A 21764-nucleotide genomic window follows, 5' to 3' on the forward strand; every position below is an offset into this window, starting at 1 on the left:
TGTGCTCCGGTATGCGGAGACACTAAAAGCACCATAGTAAAACACTGAAGAAGCTTTTAAGTTGATGTAATAGCAAGTAAGAAGCAGTACAAATCAAGTTTTATTTATTGATTATTGACTTTTTAGGCGGCTTTGGTGCCTTGGACATGAGCTAAGACGTTACGATTTTGCATGAAGGGAGGTCTAGCAGCCGCGTTGCAAGGGAGAATGTGCAAAGTGTTCATATGTATTAGAAACCAGAAAAATCCGCCCGTTTTCTTCGTTAGCTATGGAATCGACTTAATGCCAGATCGTCACATTGGCCGCTATCATCTATGAAACGGTTACATTTTTCGTCTGCAAAGCTATGTCGGGTGCTGCGGAATGCGGAGATACGTAAAGCAACATAATAAAACACAGAAGAAGGTTTTAAGTTGATGTAATAGCCAGTAAGAAGAAGTACAATTCAAGTTATAGTTATCGATTATTTACTTTTTAGCCGGCTTTGGTGCCTTGGACTTGAGCTAGGACCTTAAGATTTTGCACGAAGGGAGGTCTAGCAGCCACGTTGCACGGTAGAATGAGTAAAATGTCCATATGTAGTAAAAACCTGTAACATCCGCACGTTTTCTTAATTCGCTATCGAATCCACTTAATGCCAGACCGTCACATCGGCCGCTCTTCTCTATGAAACGGTTACATATGTCGTCTGCAAAGCTATGTCGCGTGCTGCGGTATGCGGCGACACTAAAAGCACCATAGTAGAACACTGAAGAAGCTACTAAGTTGATGTAATAGCCAGTAAGAAGCAGTACAATTCAAGTTTTAGTTATCGATTATTGACTTTTTTGCCAGCTTTGGTGCCTTGGACATAAGGTATGACCTTACGATTTTGCATGAAGGGAGGTATAGCAGCCACGTTGCACGGGATAATGTGAAAAGGGTTCATGTGTAGTAAAACCCTGAGAAATCCGCCCGTTTTTGTCATTTGCTATCGAATCGACTAAATGCCAGATCGTCAGTTTTGCCGATCTTATCTATGAAACGGTTACACTTTTCGTTCTCAAAGCTATGTTGCCTGCTGCGGTATCCGGAGACACTGAAAGCACCATAGTACAATACAGACGAAGCTTCTAAGCTGATGTAATAGCCAGTAAGAAGCAGTACAATTCAAGTTTTAGTTAACGATTATTGACTTTTAAGCCGACTTTGGAACTTTGGACATGAGCTAAGAACTTACGATTTTGCATGAAGGGAGGTCTAGCAGCCACGTTGCACGGGAGAATGTGAAAAGTGTTCATACTTAGTAAAAACCTGAGAAATCCGACCGTTTTCCACATTTGCTATCGAATCGACTTAATGCCAGAACGTCACTTTGGCCGATCTTCTCTATGAAACGGTTACACTTATCGTCTGCAAAGCTATGTTGCGTGCTGCGGTATCGAGTGACGCTGCAAGCACCATAGTAGAACACAGACGAAGTTTCCAAGTTGATGTAATATCCAGTAAGAAGCAGTACACTTCAACTTTTAGTTATCGGTTATTGACTACTAAGTCGGCCTTTAAGCGTTGGATATGAGATAAGACCTTACGATTTTGCATGAAGGGAGGTCTACCAGCCACATTGCACGAGAGAGTGTGAAAAGTGTTCATATGTAGTAAAAACCAGCGAAATCCGCCAGTTTTTGTCATTTGCTATCGAATCGACTAACTGCCAGATCGTCAGTTTTGCCGATCTTGTCTATGAAACGGTTACACTTATCGTCTGTAAAGCTATATTGCGTGCTGCGGTATCCCGAGACACTGAAAGCACCATAGTAGAACACAGAGGAAGCTTCTAAGTTGATGTAATAGATAGTAAGAAGCAGTACAATTCAAGTTTTAGCAATCAATTATTGACTTTTTGCCGGCTTTCGTGCCTTGGACATGAGCTAAGACCTTACGATTTTGCATGAAGGTACATCCAGCAGCCACGTTGCACGGCAGACTGTGAGAAGTGTTGATATGTAGTAACAATCTGAGAAATCCGCCCGTTTTTGTCATTTGCTAATGCCAGATCGTCACTTTGGCCGCTCTTCTCTATGAAACGGTTACACTTATCGTCTGCAAAGCTATGTTGCGTGCTGCGATATAAGGAGACACTGACAACACTATAGTAGAACATAAAAGAAGCTTCTAAGTTGATGTAATAGCCAGTAAGAAGCAGCACAATTCCAGTTTTAGTTTTCGATTATTGACTTTTTAGCCGGCTTTGGTGCCTTGGTTATGAGCTAAGACCTTACGATTTTGCATGAAGGGAGGTCTACCAGCCACGTTGCACGGGAGAGTGTGTAAAGTGTTCATACGTAGTAAAAACCTGAGAGAACCACCCGTTTTTGTCATTTGCTATGGAATCGACTTAATGCCAGATCGTCACTTTGAACGCTCTTCTCTATGAAACATTTACACTTATCGTCTGGAAAGCTATTTTGCGTGCTGCGGTATCCGGAGACACTGAAAGCACCATAGTAGAACACACAAGAAGCTTCTAAGTTGATGTAATAGATCGTATGAAGCAGTACAATTCAAGTTTTATTTCTCGATTATTGACTTCTAAGACGGCTTTGCATCCTTGGACATGAACCAAGACCTTACGATTTTGCATTAAGGTAGGTCAACCAGCCACGTTGCACGGGAGAGTGTGAAATGTGTTCATATGTGGTTAAAACCTGAGAAAACCGCCCGTTTTTGTCATTTGCAAAGGAATCGACTGAATGTCAGATCGTCACTTTGGCCTCTCTTCTCTATGAAATGGTTACACTTATCGACTGGAAAGCTATGTTGCGTGCTGCAGTATGCGGAACCACTAAAATCACAATAGTAGAACACAGAAGAAGCTTCTAAGTTGATGGAATAACCAGTAAGAAGCAGTAGAATTCAAGTTTTAGTTATCGTTTATTGACTTTTTAGGCGGCTTTGGTGCCTTGGACATGAGCTAAGACATTACGGTTTTGCATGAAGGGAGGTCTACCATCCACGTTGCACGGGAGAGTGTGAAAAGTGTTCATATGTAGTAAAAACCTGAAAAAACCGAACGTTTTTGTCATTTGCTATCTAATCGACTTAATGCCAGATCGTCACTTTGGCCGCTCTTCTCTATGAAACGGTTACACTTATTGTCTGCAAAGCTATGTTGCGTGCTGCGGTATCGGGAGACACTGAAAGCACCATAGTAGAACACAGAAGAAACTTCTAAGTTGGTGTAATAGCCAGTAAGAAGAAGTACAATTCAAGTTTTACTTATCGATTACTGACTTTTTAGACGGCTTTGGTGCCTTGGACATGATCTAAGATCTTACGATTTTGCATGAAGGGAAGACTACCGCCACGTTGCATGGGAGAATGTGAAAAGTGTTACAATGCAGTAAAAACCTGAGAAATCTGCCCGTTTAGCTCATTTGCCATCAAATCGACTTAATGCCAGATCGTCACTTTGGCCGCTCTTCTCTATGAAACGGTTACACTTATCGTCGGCAAAGCTATGTTGCGTGCTGCGGTAACCGGAGACACTGAGAACACTATAGTAGAACACAGAAGAAGCTTCTAAGTTGATGTAATAGCCAGTAAGAAGCAGTACAATTCAAATTTTGGTTAACGATTATTGACTTTTTGGCCGGCTTTGGTGCCTTGGACATGAGCTAAGACCTTACGATTTTGCATGAAGGCAGGTCTACCAGTCACGTTGCACGGGAGAGTGTGAAAAGTGTTCATATGTAGTAAAAACCTGAGAAATCCGCGCTTTTTTGCCATCGGCTATCGAATCGACTTAGTGCCAGATCGTCACAATGGCAGCTTTTCTCCCTGCAACGGATACATTTATCGTCTGCAAAGCTATGTCGTGTGCTGCGGCAATGCGGATACACTAAAAGCACAATATTAAAACACAGAAGAAGCCTCTAAGTTGATGTAATCGGCCAGTAAGAAGCAGTACAAATCATGTTTTAGCTATCAATGATTGATTTATTAGCTGGCTTTGGTGCGTTGGATACGACCGAGGCCTTTAAGATTTGGCATCGAACGAAGTCTGTCACCCACGTTGCACAGTAGAATGTGAAAACTGTTCATATGTAGTAAAAACCTGAGAAATCCGCTCGTTTTCGTCATTTTCTATCGAATCGACCTAATGCCAGATCGTCACATTGGGAGCTCTTCTCTCTGAAACGGTTACATTTATCGTTTGCAGAGCTATGTCACATACTGCTGTTTGCGAAGACACTAAGAGCACCACAGTAAAAGACAGAAGATGCTTCTAAGTTGATGTAATCGGACAGCAAGTGCCACTACAACTAAAGTTTTAGTTATCGATTATTGACTCATTACACGGCTTTGGTACTTTGGACATGAGCTAGGACCTTAAGATTTTGCATGAAACGAGGTCTGTCGACCACGTTGCACGGGAGAATGTGAAAGGTGTTCATATGTAGTAAAAACTCGAGAAATCCGCCCGTTTTAGTCATTTGCTATCGAGTCGAATTAATGCCAGATCGTCACAATGGCCGTTTTGCTCCCTGCAACGGATACATTTATCGTCTGCAAAGCTATGTCGTGTGCTTCGGTAATGCGGATACACTAAAAGCACCATATTAAAACACAGAAGAAGCTTCTAAGTTGATGTAATCGGACAGTAAGAAGCAGTACAAATCAAGTTTTAGCTATCAATTATTGATTTATTAGCTGGCTTTGGTGCGTTGGATATGACCGAGGCCCTTAAGATTTGGCATCGAACGAGGTCTGGCAGCCACATTACACGAGAGAATCTGAAAGGTGTTCATATGTAGTAAAATTCTAAGAAAACCTTTCGTATTTGTCATTTGCTTTTGAATCGACGTAATGCCAGATCGTCACATTCGCCGCTTTTCTCTCTGAAACTGTTACATTTATCGTCTGCAAGCTTATGTCGTGTGCTGCGGTATGCGGAGACACTAAAAGCAACAAAGTATAAAACAGATGAAGCTTGTAATTTGATGTAATCGGCCAGAAAGAACCAGTACAATTCAAGTTTTGGTTATCGATTATTGACATATTAGCCGGCTTTGGTGCCTTGGACATGATCGTGGACCTTAAGCTTTTGCATCAATCGAGGTCTGGCCGCCACGTTGCACGGAGAAATGTGAAATGTGTTAATATGTAGTAAAAACCTGAGAAAATCTTTCGCATTTATTTAAGTTCCGTTAGTACAATAAGAAACTGGCTACAATAATCATAATCTTGCTCTACAAATCAAGTAACTACTATTATTAACAGTATTTATCAACAGCAAATATAACAAAAGACAAAACAGAAAGATAATCAAACGTCTAATGACACAGTAACGAAACTGAAAACAGTTCGCGAAAATTTCGTTTGAAATTATTTCACCAGATGACAATAAGAACACCGGACGAAGACACTTAAAGTTCCAAAATAAGCCACTATACACAAACAAATAATTAGTACTTAGCTTTGGATGCGCCGCTACAGCTGCACCTGGTCAGCGCGGAATGTAAACACAGGTAAGAAGTTAAGGTGCTCGATACGAAACACTCACAAAGATCGGGTCACAACTCAAGAAAGGCGGAGGTGAATGAAGAAACCATTAATAAGTAACTTATATAGTAAATATTATCACAAAAACCGTTAAAATATGTATCTGAAACCTAAAAATGTATGAAAACTTAGAGAGCGATTTCACACGCACTCACGCGCTTAATCGAAATGCCAGATCGTCGCAGTGGCAGCTTTGCTCACGGAAATGTTTACATATACATCTGGATACTTACGTCATGTGCTGAGGTATGCGGTGGGACCACAACCAACAAATATGAGCTTCTAAGTCGATGCAATAGGTAGGTAAGAAGTAGTTCTACTCAAGTTTTAGGTATCGAAAATTAAACTGTAGGCCGGTTTTGGTGCCTTGCATTTGACCGAGGACCTTATGATTTCGCATGAACCGAGGTCTGGCACCCACATTACACGAGAAAATGCGAAAAGTGATAATATGTAGTAAAAAACTGAGAAAACCTCACGATTTCGTCTTTTTCTTTCGTAATGACGTAATGACATCTCGTCACATTGATCTCTTTTTTTCCGGAAAGGTTTACATTTATCATCTGAAAACTTCTCTCGCCTGCTGATGTATGTGATGACTCCACAAGAAACAAAATAGAAACTTCTAAGTTGATGTAATAGGCAAGTAAGACATATTATAAGTCTAGTTTTAGTAATAGAAAATTCAGTTATTGGTCGGTTTTGGTGTTTTGCAGTTGATAGAGTACCTTGGAACATATCTGTCTATCTACCACCCCCCCCCTCCCCCTCGTAAGGTAAGATGACAGCCTACGTACACCACCCCCCTTCGTAAGATGTCTGTCTACCTACTTCCCCCTGAAATGTCTCTTTACTTATCCCCTCAACCGGAAAACGTGTTTTCAAACCCGCCATCAGAAGATGACTTTCTTCGTACACACCCTTGGAAGATACCTGTCTACCTACCTCCCCCCCCCAGAAGATGTCTGCCCATCTACCTAGGTACCGCCATTTAGAAGGTGTCTGTCTACCTACCCCCACTTCGAAAGATGTTTAACTGCCTACCCCACCTCTGAAGATCTCTGTCAAACCCTCCCCCATCCCTGGAGGATGTCTGTGTACATACCCCCCTTTTGGAAGTCATTTGACAACCGAAAAAACCGCTTTGGAAGATGTATGACTTCCTATCACTACCCTCGTAAGGTGTATGTCTACCTAGGACCCCTCTGGAAGATGTCTGTCTAACTAACGAACCTCGGTATATGCCAGTCTCACCCCCTCAGAATATGTCTGTCTACGTACCCCACATGGAAGATGTCTGTCTACCTGCCCCCCCCCCCCCCATAAGATGTTTGTCTATCTACCCCTCCTTGGAACATGTCTGTCTAACAACCACCACCCCCCCCCCCCCAGTTGTCTGTCTACCTACCCCCTTGAAGATGTCTGTCTACCTACCCCCCACAAAATGTCTGTGTACCCATCTTACCCTGAGAAAATGATAGTCTACCTACCCCTGTATGTAAGATGTCTCACTACCTACCCCCCTCCCCCCCCCTTCGGGAAATGTCTGTCTATCTACCCAATCCACTCTTGAAAGATGCTTATCTAACCACCTTGGAAGATGCCTTTCTACCCCAGCTCAGAAATTGTCTATCTACTCCCTCGTCAGAAGATGTCGGCCAACATACCGTCCCCTCAGAAAATGTATATCTATCACCCTTGGAAGATGTATGTCTGTCTACCCCCTCAAAGAATATATGTCTATCTGCCCAACTCGGAAAATGTCTGTCAACATGCCCCCTTCGGAAAATGTCTAACATCACCAAGCTCAGTAGATGTGTGTCTATCTGTCCCGCCCCCTCGGAAAATGTCTATTTCCAGCCCCCCTCGGAAGAAGTATGTTTACCAACCCTCCATCAGGAGAAGTCTGTCAAACTACGCCCCAGGAAGGTCTCTCTCTACCTACCACCCTCCCCCCCATCGAATATATCTGTCCACTCAACCCATCCTTGGAAGATGATTGGCTACCTACCCCATGGAAGATGTCAGGCAACCTGCCCCCTCACTTAGGAAGATGCCTACTTCCCCCTTGGAAGTTGTCTATTTTCCACCACTCGGAAGATGTCTAACTACCCCCTCCCAATATATATGTCTATCAAATCCACACAAATGATGTCTGTTTACCTACTCCCATAAGATGTCTATCATCCCCTTCAGAAGGTATCTTCCTATATACCCCCTCCCCTTGGAAGATGCCTGTCTGCATACCCAAACTAAGATGATGTCTATCAACCTTCCACCGCACATATGATGTCTGTCTACCTACCACCCTTGGAATATCTATGTCTTTCTACCCCCCGGAAGATGTCTGTCAGCCTGCCCAACTTGGAAAATATCTGTCCATGTGCCCTCCTTCGGAAGATTTCTATTATCCCCAGCCTCGGAAGAATTGTGTCTATCTGTCCTGCACCAACAGTAGATGTCTGTGTACCTACCCCTCTTCAGAAGAAGTCTGTTTACCAACCCCCCATCAGGAGATGTCTCTCAAACTACCACCAAGGAAGTCTCTGTCTACCTACCCCCCTTTGGAAGATATCTGTCTACCTATAACACAACTCAGAAAATGTCTGTCTACCTACCCCTCAGAAGATGTCTGTTTATCCACACCTCCACAGATAATGTCTATCTACCTACCCCCCCCCCTATCCTCTGAGGATGTCTGTCTACCTACCCCCCCCTCTTGGAAGATGTTGGTCTACTTACCCCTCTAGAAGATGTCTGTCTAAGTACGCCCCTCGGAAGTTGGCTGTCTACCAACCCACCAATGGGAGATGTCTGTCTACCTACCCCCCTCGGAAGGTGCCTTACTGCCTACTCCCTCAGAAGATTGTCTACCTACATACACTCAGAAAATGTATGTATACCCACGCCCCCCCCCCCCCCTGGAAGAATTCTGTCTAAATTTTCCCCACCCCTTGGTAATTTCTGTCTACATATCACTCCCTTGCAAGATGTCTGTCTACCTACTCCCTCTCGAAAGATATCTGTTTACCTACATCTTCTGTTGGGAGGTAGGAAGACACACATCTTCTGCGAGGGGTAAGTAGACGGACATATTCCGAAGCAGGGTATGTGGTCAGACATCTTCTGAGGGGGTGGTAGGTAGACAGACATCTTCCAAGGGGGGAGGGAGTAGACATCTTCTGTGGTGATAATGGTAGACAAACAATTCCAAGGAGGGGTAGATAGACAGACATCTTCTGAGTGGTTGTTTCTTAGACAGACGTCTTCCAGGAGGGAGCTTGGTAGACAGACATTTTCCAAGGGGGAGACATTTTTCGATTCGGGCCGGATAGGTAAACAGATATCCTTCGAGAGAGAGGGTTGACATTTTTCTGGGGGTGGAGGTAGATATTTTCGAGAGGTAGATTGACATCTTCTGGGAGGGGGGGAGATAGTATTCTTCCATGGGGGGAGGTGAGTAGTCAGGCATCTTCAAAGGGGGAGGGGGGTAGACAGACATCTTCCAAGAATGGTCGGTAAGTAGACAGACATGTTCTGTGGGGAGTGATGGTATGTACACTTACATCTTCCGATGGGTTCTGGTAGATAAACAGGCATCTTCCGTGAAGGGGTGATAGAGCTCCTCGAAGATGGGGTGTAGATATCTTCGGTGAGGAGGGTAGGTATACATCTTCCGAGAGAGGGTTAGATAGATTTCTTCCATAGGGGGGATAGATAGCCTTTTCCCGAGTTTGTGAGGAAGACAGACATACACACATGTTCCTAGAATTTGGAGGTAGACAGACATCTTCAGAATAGGCGGTAGACACATTCCAAATGAAGGAAGGCTGTAGAAATCTTTTGAGTGTAGGATAAACGTCCTCTGAGGGGAGGGGCTAGATGGAAATCTTACAGGGGTGGGGTAGGTAGACAGACATATTCCGAGAGGAGGGGGTTGGTAGACAGGCATCTTTCATGAGGTGGGTTATATACATCCTCCTGGGGGATATACATCTTCTGAGGTGGGGATAGGTATCTTCCAGAGGGTGTAGATATCATCTGAGGGTGGGGTAGATAGACATCTTCCAAGCTGTTGGTTGATTTTCACCATCCGAGTGGAGGGATACATAGATATTTTCCGCCTGGGCTGGGTAGATAGACATCTTCAGAAGGGGGTAGACATCTTCCATGGGGGGTAGGGAGACAGCTTCTAAGGGGGGTAGATAGACATTTTCCAAGATTAGTGGTAGATACACATCTTCTGAGGGGTGTAGATAGACCTCTTCCGAGGAGGGAGATTGGCATCTTTGGAGGGAATGGATAGATAATCTTATGAGGTGGGTGTGGGTAGGCATCAACCTAAGGGGCGAGATTGGCATCTTCCGATGTGGAAGGGGTTAGGTAGGCATTTTTAGAGGGAGGGATATCTTCCTAGGGGTTTAGATAGGCATCTTCCAAGGGGATGTAGGAAGACATCTCAGAGAGGGGGGAGACAAAATCCTCCGAGAGGTGGTAGGTAGACAGACATCTTTGGATGGGAGAGTAGGTAAGCAGACATCTTTTGAGTGGGGTTGGTAAACTGACATATTCCAAAGGGGCAAGGTAGACAGACAGTTTCTGAGGGTGGGGCATAAGTAGACTGACACTTTCCGAGATGTGGTAAGTAGAATTACATCTTCTGAGGTGATGGGGTAGGTAGACAGACATTTTCCGAAAGTGCGTAGGTATAAAAAAAATGGTTCAAATGGCTCTGAGCACTATGGGACTCAACTGCTGTGGTCATCAGTCCCCTAGAACTTAGAACTACTTAAACCTAACTAAACTAAGGACATCACACACATCTATGCCCGAGGCAGGATTCGAACCTGCGACCATAGCAGTTGCACGGTTTCGGACTGTGCGCCTAGAACCGCGAGACCACCACGGCCGGCTGTAGGTATACAGACATATGCCTAGGGGGGAAGGTAGACAGACATGTCCCGATTGGGGGTAGGTAGACGGCCATCTTCCAGGTGGGTAGGTACACAGACATCATCCGAAGGGGTTAGAAGGACAGACACTTTCCATGTGGGGGTTGGTAGACATACATCATCTGAGGGGGAAGAGACATCTTTCGAGGGGAGGGTACATAGACAGATATCTTCAGAGAGGAGGTAGTCATCCTCCGAGAGGGAGGTAGTTGTCCATTATCCACTGGTCTTAGGTAGGCAGACATCTTCTGAGGGAGGGTATGCAGACAGACATCTTCTGAAGGGGATAACGTAGACAGTCATCTTCTGATGGGGATGGGTAGGTAGACAGACATCTTCTGAGTGGTGGTAGGTATGGAGACATCTTCTGAGGCTGGGTTTGGTAGACAGACATCTTCCATGGGGGGGATAGGGGGTGTTGGAAGACAGATATCTTCCAAGGGGTGGGAAACAGCTTCTAAAGGATGTAGTTTGGTAGACAGACATCCTCCGAGAGGGGTGTAGACATTCTCAGATGGGGAGTGTATAACTTCTGAGAGGAGTGGTAGACTGACATCTTCCGAGAGGGGAGAGATACTTTTCTTCCATTGTGGCAATAGATAGATATCTTTCGAGAGGAGGTACATAGATAGACATCTTCAAATGTGTTGTGAATGTAGAGAGACAACTTTTGAGAAGGGGGTAGGTATACAGACACCCTCAGAGGGGGTGGGTAGGGAGACAGACATCTTCCGAGATAGGGATAAGATAGACACAAATCATTCGACGTTGGGTAGGTAAATATACAGATTCTGAGGGGTTTAGGTAGACATTCATATTATGAGGGGTTGTGGGTGTAGGTAGACAGAAACCATCTGAGGAGGGGTATTTAGGCAGATAACGTCTGAGAGGGGGTTAGGTAGACTGACATCTTCTGAGGGGTTGTAGGAGGACAGACATCTTCCAAGTGGAGGGTTGGTAGACAGACATCTTCAGAGGTGGGGTGGGGTAGGTAGACAGACATCTTCCAATAGGGGGTTGGTTGGCAGACATCTTCTGTGAGGGGGATGGTAGTAGACAGCCTTCTTCTGATGGGTGGGTGGGTAGACAGACATCTTCCATGATGGGGCATAGGTAGAGAGACATTGTCCGAGGTAGGGTGACTATAGACATTTTTCGAGAGGGGGGGTAGGTAGACAGACTTCTTCTGGGGGGTTGTAGGTAAACTGACCTCTTCAGAGGGTTGGTGTAGAATGACATTTGCCAAGAGGGGATAGGTAGAGAGACATATTCCGATGGTGGTAAGTAGACAACATCTTCTGATGGGTGTAGGTAGACAGACATCTTCCGAGGGGGATGTGTAGGTGGACAGACATCTTCCGATGGGTGGTGGGTACGTAGACTGACATATTCCAATGGGTGCGGTAGGTAGCCAAACATCTTCGAAGTGCAGGCATTGTAGATAGACATCATACAAAAGTTCACGTAGGTAGGCAGACATCTTCTGAGGGGGCGTAGGTAGACAGACATTTTCCGAGGGGTGTACATAGACATACATTTTCCAAGTGGGGGCTAGGTAGGCAGACATCTTCAGATGAGGGGGTAATCAGACAATCATCTTCTGGGGGGTAGATAGACAGACATATTCCGAGGTATGGGTTGGTAGACAATATTTTATGACTGGGGCTATGTAGAGAGACATCTTCCAAGGGGTGTAAGTAGGTAGATAGACCTCTTCTGTTGTGAGATTTGTAGGAAGGCAGACATCTTCCGAGGCAGAGCGGTTGGTAAATAGACATCAATTGTGGAAAGGGTTAGGTAGGCAGACATCTTCCCAGTGCAGTTTTGTAGACAGGCATCTTCCAAGGAGGGGTTAGGTAGACTGACACCTTCTGAAGCAGGGTAGGTAGATAGTCATCTTCGGAGGGGTGTTTGGTATACAGACATCTTCCAAACGGGTGTAGGTATACGGACATATACCTAAGGGGGAGGTAGACAGACATCATGGGTGGGTAGGTACACAGACATCTTCCGAGGGGGATTAGGAGGACAGACATTTTCCATTTGAGGGTTGATAGACTTACATCATGTGACGGAGGAGAGATACCTTTCGAGAGGAGGGTATGTAGACAGATATCTTCAGAGAGGGGTAGACATCCTCTGAGAGGGAGGTAGTCATCCTCCAAGACAGGGGTAGATATCTTCCAAGAGGGCTGTAAATAAATATCTTCCAAGATGGGAGAAGATGGACCTCTTCCGGGGGTTTTAGGTAGGCACACATGTTCCGAGGGGTGGTATGTAGACATACACCTTCTGAGGGGAATAAGGTAGACAGTCATCTTCTTATGGGGAATTGGGTAGGTAGACAGACATATTCCAAGGTGGGGGGGGGGGGTAAGTAAGGAGGAGACATATTCTGAGGGTGAGTTCAGTAGACAGACATCTTCTGAGTGGTGTCCTTGTTAGACAGACATCTTTCAAGGGGAGGGAGACATCTTTCAAAGTATGCGTTTTGGTAGACAGACCAAGAGGGGTGTAGACATTCTCTGATGTTGGAGTAGATATCTTCATAGAGGAGTGGAAGTTTGACATCTTCCGAAAGGGGGGGTAGGTAGACAGATATCCTCAGAGGTAGGGGTAGGGAGACAGACATCTCCCACAGGAGGGATAAAATCGAATCATTTGAAGGGGGGTAGATAAGCATACATCTTCTGAGGGGTATAGGTAGACATTCATCTTATGACGGGGGAGGGGGGTAGGTAGACAGATCATGTGGGGGGGGGGTTTGTAGACAGATATCTCACAAGACAGGGGTAGGTAGGCAGACATATTCTGAAGGGTTGTAGGAGGACAGACATCTTCCAAGGGGGTTAGGTAGACAGGCTTCTTCAGAGGGCGGTTAGGTAGACAGTCGTCATCAGAGGGGTACAGGTAGACAGACATCTTCTAAGGGGGTTGGTAGACCGACATTTCCTGAGGGGGTGGGCAGGTAGACAAACTTCTTCCGAGTGTGGGTGGGTATGTAGACAGACACATTCTGAAAGGAATTGTAGGTGGACAGACATCCTTTGTGATAGAGGATAGGTAGGCAGAAATATTCTGAAGGGAGGGTAGGAAAACATACATCTTCCAAGGGGAGGGGTAGGTAGTCACACATCTTCTGAGGGGTGGGTTTAGGTAGACAGAGATCTTTCCGAGGGAGGGCAGGTAAGTAGACAGACATATCCTCTGGTGGGGGGATGAGAGACCGACATTTTCCGAGGGGGAGGGGTAGGTAAACAGACATCTTCCGGCGGTTGGGTAGGTAGACAGACATCTTTTGGGGTGGATAGCTAATCGGATATGTTTTGAGGGAGCTTAGGTAGACAGACATTTCCGACGGGGAGTGTAGGTAGACAGACATATTTCAAGGGTGGGGAGATGAAACAGACATTTTCTGATGTGGGGATAGGTAGACCGACATCTTCTGAGGGCTGTTGTAGGTAGACAGACATCTTCCAAGCGGGAGCTACAGGTAGACAGACATCTTCAGAGGGCGATTGTAGGTTGATGGACATCTTTTGTGCTGGTAATAATAGATAAACATATTCCAAGGGGTGGTAGTTTAACAGACATCTTTCCAGGGGGGCTGAGTAGATAGACAGACATCATCCAACATGGGTAGACAGACATTTTCCAGGGGGAGTAGACATCCTCCAAGGGGGTAGACATCTTCGAATGGTGATGAGGTCTGGAAGATACCTTCTGAAGTTTGGGGGTCTCTAGACATCTTCCATGATAGGGGTAAACAACTTCTGAGCGGGGGGCTGGATGGGGGTTGGGATAGGTAGACAGACATATTCCGAGAGGGCAGGTAGGTAGATAGACATCTGCGTAGCGAGTGGGGGGGTGGGAGGGTTGAGAGACATCTTCCAGAGTGATAGACATCTTACGAGGTGGGGAGAAAGTTTTTCTGGGGGATGTAGATAGACATCTTCAGAGGGTGAGGTAGGTGGACAAACATCTTCCTTAGGGGGTTGAGGTAGGCAGACATCTGCCGAGGGGGTTAAGTAGATAGACGTCTTTCACGGGGCAGGTAGACAGACATCGCCTGTGGGGGGGTTATGTAGACTGATATTTTCTAAGGAGGCAAGTAGGTAGAATGACATATTAGGTGGTGGGGCGATGAGAGACAGACAGTTTTCAATGAGGGAGAGGTAGAATGACATCTTCCGATGTGGGAGGTGTAGGTAGATATCTTCCGAGGGGTGGGGTAGGTAGACATACATATTCCGAGGGGAGTGGTAGGTAGTCATACATATTCTGAGGGGGGGGGGGGGGGTTAGGTAGACAGACATCTTCCAAGGGTGTGGGTAGGTACACAGACATCATCTGAGGGGGTGGGGAGGTAGGTGCAGGTTGACATAGATCTTCCGAGGAGGGGTAGGTAGACAGATATCTTCCGAGGGGGGGGGGGGGTAGCTAGGCAGATATCTTCTGAGGGGGATAGATAGGCATATTTCGAGTGTGGGGTAGATAGGCACCATCTCAGGGGGGGGGGGGGGCAGATGGTCATGGGTGTGACGTCAAGTGAGCTGCACTGCTGTTGAAATAGCTTGTTAATGTTTTATAACTTTTAGGCTTCATTTACGTATTTTATAGTTTGTTTGTGTTATTATTTTAGCCGTAAAAGCAACTTATTAGTGGATATTCATTTACCTCCGTCTTTCTTCCTGTTGCATTGACTCGAGTGGTCTATTATTTGTGAGTGTGCTTTCGTGGTTCGTCTAAGCCTCGCGCCTCATCAGTGTGTTTACATTTTGCGGCGTGCACTGCATCTGTAGCGGTTATAAGCTAAGTACTGACGAACTTGTTTGTGCTCTGTAATACAGTTGTTAAATTGAATGGATTACAGTGGTGTTGCTTGCCGTTTGTGGTGAAATAATGACTTAATAAACTTTTGTAATCGTTCGCTCGCTGTGTTTTATAGAGTTTTCAGTAAATTTCGTGCTTTAGTTTTGAACTGGCGTTTAGTTTTAATTTTTTGGTTTTAGCCAATAATTTTGTGAAGTTTTGCTGGTATTGGTATCGGCTGTGTTGTAGTAGTATTAATACAAGTAGCTGCTTTCTTAGTAGTTAGAGAATTTCGAGACCATAGTTGTTAGTTCTTAAACAGTGCTGCTTTTGTAACTGAACTTTGCTGACGTAGACGTACAGTTTATTTTAGTAACTGTAAAATTTTATCATGAGTGAGAAGTGTGGGTTCTGTCGTAGGTTTGTGAGTAGTGGATTACACTGTGGGATTTGTTCAAAGTGTTTTCATTGCGGGAAATGCATTGGGGAAGCCAGTGGTAATTTTAGGGTGATCCTGTCCTGGGAATGTAGAATCTGTAGTAGAAACAAGTTAATAGAGGAGCAGGAGTGTAAGATCTGTGCCCTTCAGGTGCAGTTACAATGCGCAAAGAAGGAACTAGATAAGTTGAGGAGGGTGAAGGGTGCTAGGGAATGGGAACTGGCAGTTGGCAGGAAGATAGCTAGGAAAAGGAGGTAGTCAGACAGTTTTACTTTGCATACATGCAATAGATACGACAAACTGTCAGAGTTGAGCGGAGAGGAGCCTCGTGAAGCTGTATATGTAGGTAACTTGCAGCAGTCCTCAGCAATTAGGAGGCCTAGGTTCTGCTGCTAGGTAGTTCCCACGGTAGAGGTGTGGGCCAGCATTTGCAGGAAGTTTTGTGGAGTCAGTACCAGGTCACAAGCATTGTGAAGCCTAGTGCAGGGTTGGCTCAGGTGGCTGAAAGCGTAGGGGAGTTATGTAAGAATTTTACAAAGGAGGATAAGGTAGTGATAGTGGATGGAGCTGGGAGCAGTCGCAATAGGGACATGGGGTATGATGTCAGTGGTCACTTGGTTAAGATAGCTACTCAAACTGGTGGGCACTAATGTGCTTTTCGTGAAACTGTTTCAGCATCATGATCGGCCACACCTTAATGCGGCTGTTAGGCGCGTTAATGTGGGGCTGGAGAGTGCACTGATGACAGAGGGCATGGATCACATCTCAGTGGTACCAGTTGGGTCTATCAGTAAATTGGGTTTCACTAGGCATGGCCTGCACCTCAATAGGTATGCGAAGGGGAGGCTACCTAAGCTTATAGGTGACAGTGTAGTGGGTGGTGGTGGCGGTAGTGGTGTCACTCATGGAAAAGTTCCTGTAGTAGTTCCTGTTAGAGCTGCACCTTCTTAATACTGAAGTCAGCTGATAGGTATACCTGCTTAAAGGAAGTGCCTTTAAGGGCTCTCCTCCAGAGGATGTAATGTTTCCAAGTAAAGAAGGAATTAGCATATTTCATCAAAATATAAGATTTATTAGAGATAAAGTTAGTGAACTGCTAATAGATGTTAATGCTGAAATTATTGGTACATCAGAGCACCACTTCAATAAATTGATAATTTATAGGCTTGCTTTACCAGGCTACAGATTAGCTGGCTGTTTCTCAAGGAGTTCCTTGCGGGGTGCGGAAGTGTCTCTGTACATAAAAAAACAGTATGTTATTTGAGTCCATAGACTTGTTGCGACACTGCACTGAACAGATATTTGAAAGTTGTGCAGCATTTGTTGAATTTAGTGAAATTAAACTTCTAATTGCTGTTGTTTATAGGGCCTCTAACTCCAACTTCAGAGAATTTTTGCTTAAGCTAGAGAGGGTTCTTGATTCACTTTTGTAGGAAGTACCAGAAAGTAGTTATATGTGGGGACTTCAATATTAATTTTGTATATGATTGTGCAAGAAAGAGGGGGGTTGGGTTGTTTGGGGAAGGAGACCAGACATCGAGGTCATTGGTCTCGTCGGGTTAGGGAAGGATGGGGAAGGAAGTCGGCCATGCCCTTTGAGAGGAACTAACCCGGCATTTGCCTGAAGTGATTTAGGGAAATCACAGAAAACCTAAATCAGGATGGCTGAACGCGGGACTGAACCGTCGTCCTCCCGGATGTGAGTCCAGTGTCTTAACCACTGCGCCACCTCGCTCGGTCCCAAGAAAAATGATTTTGGAAGATCTCCTAAATTCATATGATCTGATGCAAACTGTGTTTTTTTCCAACTAGGGTGCAGGGGAACAGTAGCACAGTCATAGACCATATTTTTATTCGTTCTTCATTACTAGATGGGCATTCTGTTAGTAAAAGAGTGAATGGCCTTTCAGACCATAATGCACAAATTTTAACACTAAAAGGTTTTTTTACTCCAGCCAATGTCATATTTAGTTACATAGAACATAGGAAAGTCAATCCAACAGCAATAGAGAGTTTTTTAAAACTTGTCAAGGAACAAGAGTGGCAAGATGTTTATAGTGCCAATAATACAGAGGATAAATGCAATGCTTTCCATAACACATTTCTCATGCTCTTTGAGAGTTGTTTTCCATTAGAACATTCTAAATGGGGTACTAGCAGTCATGGACAGCCCGGTTGGCTGACTAGTGGGATAAGGATATCATGTAGAACATAGCGGGAATTACATCAAAATGTTAGAAGTAGTCACAATCGAGCTACCATAGCCCCTTACAAACAGGATTATAAGGTGCCTAAAAGTGTTATTAGCAAGGCAAAAAGTATGTGATATGCAAATAGAATAGCTTATTCACAGGATAAAATTAAAGACATTTGGTTAGTTGTGAAGGGAGTGACTGGTCATCAGCACAAGGTCGATGATATAAAGTTAGTTCTAAGTAATAATATTTTCGTTAGTGATAAATCAGATATATGTACGGTATTTAACAATCACTTTCTGAGCATTGCTGGCGAGCTAAATAAAAATTTAGTTTCAACAGGAAATCATACAAATTTCTTAGCAAATACCTTTCTGAGATTGATGTCTGAAATACTCCTCTGTGATACAGACAAGGGGGAGATTGAGTCAATAATTAAATCACTGAATACTAAGGACTCTCATGGTTATGATGGAGTGTCTTTCATAATATTAAAGTACTGTGCTGCACATGTTAGTCCTGTATTTAGCCAAATTTGTAATTTTTCTTTAGGAACGGTCAGTTTCCTGAGCGATTAAAGTACTCAGCTGTAAAGCCGCTTTATGAAAAGGGAGAAAGGAATAATGTAGAAAATTTTAGACCTATTTCTATGCCATCAGTGTTTGCAAAAGTTACCGAAAAGGCTGTGCATGTAAGGTTAGTTGATCATTTTATATCACACGATTTGTATCAAATGCACAGTTCGGTTATAGAAGTCGTTTGGCAACTGAAAATGGTATATTCTCTTTTCTCTGTGAAGTACTGGATGGGCTAAACAAAAAGGTAGTCAGAACCTTACGAGGGGAGGTAGGCAGACAGACATCTTCAAAGTATAGGGTAGGTAGACAGACATCTTCCCAGGGGGGGGGGGGGAGGGGTAGGTAGACAGACCTGTTCCGAGGGGTGGGTAGGGAGACATACATCTTCATAGAGAGTGAGTATGTAGACAGATATCTTCCAAGTGGGGTAGGTAGACAGACATCTTCCAAGGGTGCGGGTAGGTAGACAGACATCTTCAGATGGGAGGTAGGTAGACAGATATCCTCTGAAGGGGGTAGATAGACAGACATTTTCCGAGGGTAGGTAGACATCTTCCGAGTGGTGGTAGACATCTTCCGAGGGGGTTAGATACTTTCTGAGAGGATGGTAGATAGACATATTCCGAGAGGGGGGAGACATCTTCCGACAGTTGGTTAGATAGCCTTCTTCCTAGGGGTGGTAGGTAGAGTGAAATCCTCCAAGACGGGAGGGGGGAGGGCGTAGATAGACACACATCTTCCAAAGCAGTGTGTATGGTAGAAAGACATCTTCCGAGTGAGGGATAAGGTCGACAGACATCTTCTGTGGGGAGGGTTGGCAGACAGACATCTTCCGAGGGGGAGTAGGAAGACATGTTCCAAGAGGGGGTAGACAGACATCTTCCAAGGAGGGGGGGATAGACACATCCTGGCATGGGGTAGGTAGACAGACATCTTCCAAGGGGGTAGGAAGACAAACATCTTCCGATTGCGTGGGTGGGTAATGAGACATCTCTGGAAAGGGGGAGGTCGACAGACATCTTCTGATGGGAGGAAGGTAGAGTGACATATTCCATGGAGGGGAGTAGGTTGACAAATGTCTTCCAATGGGTGGGGTAGGTAGAGAGAGATCTTCCAAGGGGTGGTAGGTAGGCAGACCTAATACGAGAGTAGCGGTAGCGGAAGAGCGATAGGTAGACAGAAATCTTCCGGACGGGAGGGGAGGGGGGAGCGTAAGTAGACAGATAAGTTCCCAGGTCCTCAATCTACTGCAAGACACCAAAACTGGCCAATAATTGACATTCCGTAACCGAAACTTGTCTTGTACTACTTCTTACTAGTCAATTGCAACAACTTAGAAGCTTCTATTTTGTTCCTTGTGTTACTACTGGATACCTCAGTACGTGACATAGGTTTCCAGACCATAAATGTAAACGTTTCCAAGAGAAAAGATACCTATGTGACTATCTAGCAATACGTGATAAGGCAAGTGACGCAAACAGGTGCTCTTCTACAGTTTTTAAATACATATTAAAAGTTTTCGCATTTTTGCGTGTAACGTGGCTGCCTGACCTCGGCTCATGCTAAAGCGTAGGGTCCTCGGTCACATGCTAGGCAATAAAAGCCGGCCAATAATTCATCAATCAGTAACAAAAATCTCACTTATACTACTTCTTACTGGCCGATTGCATCAACTAAGAAGCTCCTATTTTGTTGCTTGTAGTGTCACCCCACACCGCAGCAAGCGAAATAAGTTTTCAGACGATAAATGTAAACGTTTCAGAGAGAATAGGGGACAATGTGACGATATGGCATTACGTCGATTCGAAAGCAAAACGTGAAACAGGGTGGATATCTCAAGTTTTACCATATATGAACACTTTTCACATTATCCCGTGCAACGTGGCGTCCAGACGTCGTTTCATGCAAAATCGCAAGGTCCAAGCTCATGTCCAAGGCACTAAAGCAGCGAAATAAGTCAATAACCGATAAATAAAAATGAATTGTACTGCTTGTTACTGGCCGATTACATCTTCTTTGAAGCTTCTTCTGTGTTCTACTATAGTGCTTTTAGTGTCTCCGCATACCGCAGCACGCGACATAACTTTGCAGACGATAAATGTAAACGTTTCAGTGAGTAAAAAGCGACCGATGTGACGATCTGGCATTAAGTAAATTCGATAGCATATGACGAAAAGGGGCGGATTTCTCAAGTTTCTATTACATATGAACACTTTTCACATTCTCCCGTGCAACGTGGCGTCCAGATGTCGTTTCATGCAAAATCGCAAGGTCCTAGCTCATGATCAAGGCGCCAAAGCCGGCTAATAAGTCAATAATCGATAACTAAAACTTAAACTGTACTGCTTTTTACTCGCCGATTACATCGACTTAGAAGTTTCTGTGCTCTACTGTGGTGTTTTAGTGTCTCCACATACCGCAGCACGCCACACAAATTTGCAGACGATAAATGTAACCGTTTGAAAGAGGAAAGCGGCCAAAGAGACGATCTGGCATTAAGTCGATACGATAGCAAATGACGAAAACGGTGCGATTTCTCTGGTTTTTACTGCATATGGACACTTTTCATATTCCCTCGTGTAACGTGGCTGCCAGTCGCTGTTTCATGCAAAATCTTAAGGTCGTCGGGCATGTCCAAGTCACTAAATCCGGCTAATAAGCCAATAACCGATAACTAAAACTTCAAATGTACTGCTTCTTACTGGCTGATTACATCAACTTGGAAGCTTCTTCTGTCTTCTATTGTGGTCTTTTAGTGTCTCCGAATACCATAGCACGCGACATAAGTTTGCAGTCGATAAATGTAACCGTTTGAGAGAGAAAAGCGGCCCAACTGACGATCTGGCATTATTCTCCCGCCGGAGAAACAATGCACTTGACAGTTCGCTTTTTGTCTAGTTAGGTTGGCTATACTGTAATAGCGATGTTGCAACAGCAGCCTCTATACACACAGCAGACGATACAGTTTTCCGTCCCGTCTCGTAAATGCAAGCGATTGAGCAATTGCAATGTATATAAAAACTCGTTTTTAGTTGTACTACAATGACAGGAAGTAAACAACCGTATAATAATGCATGTAAAAGCATAACAATGCGCACCCTTTCGATAACGGAGCATAGAAATACAAAAAACAAGCATCTGACGACTGGTACTTTAAAATCAATTATGTACGTAGTTTACAAAATAAATAATAACCGAGATTGCAATAAATAACCAATATTAGAATTTTTTCACTCACCAATTT

This window comes from Schistocerca gregaria, chromosome 10 (genome assembly GCF_023897955.1).
Source record: "Schistocerca gregaria isolate iqSchGreg1 chromosome 10, iqSchGreg1.2, whole genome shotgun sequence".
Taxonomy (NCBI): Eukaryota; Metazoa; Arthropoda; class Insecta; order Orthoptera; family Acrididae; genus Schistocerca; species Schistocerca gregaria.